This window comes from Poecilia latipinna, unplaced genomic scaffold (genome assembly GCF_001443285.1).
Source record: "Poecilia latipinna isolate Pla-1442-1.1 unplaced genomic scaffold, P_latipinna-1.0 Scaffold6686, whole genome shotgun sequence".
In the NCBI taxonomy this organism is placed as follows: Eukaryota; Metazoa; Chordata; class Actinopteri; order Cyprinodontiformes; family Poeciliidae; genus Poecilia; species Poecilia latipinna.
Genome location: NW_015119302.1, coordinates 1,146 through 3,852, shown reverse-complemented (window position 1 = coordinate 3,852; position 2,707 = coordinate 1,146). Strand labels below are relative to the sequence as shown.

Genomic DNA, 2,707 nt, shown 5'->3' with positions numbered 1-2,707 from the left:
CCAGCTAAGCCACACAATAGGCTGTTCTCTATGGGGTTCTTAAAATGACAATGAGTGAACTGTTTCAGGGACACATTTGGACTGGCAGTCGACTGGGTAACATTCTTAAAATAGTTTAGAGACGCACCCATTTTCATACCTGTTAGTCCGGTACGTGTAAACTCCAAAACCTCTGAGAGCCTATCACAATGAGATCCGCTGATTACTCCCAGCTAATACGCTGCACCTGAGGTGAGCTTTCATTTCAACCTTCTGCTTTTGATTATCATAAACCAGCTGTGCGACTGATCGTCCATGTCCTCTCAAAGAAAATGAAAGCCCAGGTTCTGTTCCTACTCCTTGTTGTTGTTGTCGGAGTTGAGTTGATGTCCGTCCATTCCCATGGGGACTCACCAGGTACAGTCCTTGTTTTAGCCTTTTCATAATTTGCACGAAACTTGAGGATTATTACAGAAACTTTGTGTGATCTTGGTGTCTCAGTTGTTCCAGAAGATGTGGCCCTTGCAGAAATGAGAGGGGAACAGAGAGAAGTGAAGCCTGTGCCCCCTGAACCAATCACGGAGCGTTTCTCAAAATCTTAAAAGTTTTCTCAGTGAGTGTAAAAATGATCGCTTTCTTTCGCTTTCATTTTCTTTCCAAAACATTTCAAACATTCACGATAAAATGTTTCTCCCTTCCAGATGTTGTGGTGATTTATTTTTTTTTCAATTAACGTTTCAGATCATCAAACAGGTTTTAACGTAGCAGTTAAAGATAACCTGATAATTATTATTTTATTATGGAGTAAAAGCTGTGCAAACCAATCTGGTGCTATGTGAAAAAGCATGAATCTAGACCTAACAACTGAAGCATTTTGGTTATAATTTCTAACTGTAAGCTACTTGAAAATGTGTTATGGTTTTGCTGAAATGTGTTTGTGCTGTTTGTAATTATGTCTTATTTTCTTCTTGTTGCAGGAGTGAAGAAATGGAGAGAAGAGAAAAAAAAAATCTTTCAATTTTTGCACCAAATTACTAGCCAAAGCTGTTCATGTGTTCGTTATATCTGAGAAAGATGTTCCTTTTATGCACACCTCTAATTTGATTTTTTTTTAAAAGCAAAAACATTGTCATAAAACATGTTCCTACAAAGATTGCATTGCACTCAACTAAAACATAATTAGAAAATAAAATGTTAATCTTAGAAATCTACTTCTGTTTCTTGGAAAGGAAAGGTTTGAAGGGTGGAGGGTGCAGCAGCCTGAATTGTTTGTTGTTGTTTTTTTCTTTATGTAAGATATTACATATATGGATATTAGAATGAATTATAAGTTAGTTAATGAGGTCAGATGAGAAAATTCCTGGCTCGACTGCTGGAGGGAGTGGTAATTTGTAAAAGTACAGACAACCGAATAGTGCAAAATTAGTGAAGTGTATTAAATAATATTTACAACAATATATACAGAGAAGTACTTCAAATAGTCCATAAAATCCTAGAAATGTTTTTTTTTTTTTTTTTCCTTTATCCAAGGCAACATTTAACAATTCAACTCTTTCATGGAAGTGATCAGGATGATGGAAAAGGATCCAATTCAGTTCAGTCCAGAGTAAGAATGAAAGTGTGGCTGTGGGTTTGAATATCTCCTACCAGACAGGAAGGAGTTGAAGGGATGTGACGTTTCTCTTGATTCGATGGATGGTTAGCTTGCCAGTCTGGTCCGCTTGGCAACAGACAGGAGCAGATCCTGTCTCCTGGCCTGGAACAAGATCTGGAATAGGATCTTCCACAGGAACCTGGCTTGTGTAAAACAGACCTGATAATTCATAACCCTGAGTCTTATCAACATCAAAAATCATTATATTAATATAATCCATTATATTAATAGGTTATATTAATATATTATATTATATATACCAGGAAAAAAAAATATTATCCAATCACCATTTTTTAAAAAATCCCACAGTCTTTGTAAGGTAATAAAAGGTTTTATGCACTTACTTTGTCTCTTCCCATAAAATCTGTTATTACTGATGAACGCCATTTTTATGAACTAGAAAAAGGTATGTACAAAAGTCCTACCCCTTCACATGCGGTATCATTGAAAAGCCCTAAATGTCCTCTCCAGATACCAAAAGGAATTCATGCAGTAGAATGCAGGGGGTGGGAGATATTCAAGTTTAGAAATGTCCTCTAGGAGGACAAAAATGAACTACTGGTAGTCAGGAGGATATTAATAGATTATATGTTTTTTTTTTCTTATTACTATAGTAAACAGGTTTACATTATAAAAATAATTAAACTCATGTGAGTAGTCCATATTCATTTTTAAATTTCTCAATATTCCATTTTAGCACACAATGGAAATAGTATTTCACCATTCAAAATACTTTTTAGTTAAATGCTTCAAAGTGACATAGAAACACTCAAATAAAGTTAGTTTGCACTGACAAAAAGAGCCCAAACAATATCATGGAGGCTAGCACTAGCATGCTGGCTCCCAAACAAGCAAACACTCACTAGTTGCCTCTTGTCAAAATGTGTGATAGAAGGTTTTGTTCCCACAATCAAACATCTAAAAGTTGAGAGGAACCTGATGTATCCTGAGTAGAAATAACTTCAACGTGTACTGCTCTGGTAGACATGCATGTAAACAGCAAATCCCACTGCTTACTTTCTGCTTGGCCACCTCGTCTGTCTGGTAGTAACTGACCACGGCCCAAAAATATCC

At 36.2% G+C, this 2,707-nt stretch overlaps 1 long non-coding RNA gene across 1 annotated transcript; it reads left to right on the top strand.

Moving 5' to 3' along the window:
• Positions 1–20: 20 nt before the first annotated feature.
• On the top strand, positions 21–1,189 carry LOC106944040 (uncharacterized). The gene is made up of 4 exons (XR_001424086.1): positions 21–231; positions 309–396; positions 481–592; positions 957–1,189. It is a non-coding gene; the product is annotated as an uncharacterized LOC106944040 (long non-coding RNA).
• The last annotated feature ends 1,518 nt before the right edge of the window (positions 1,190–2,707 follow it).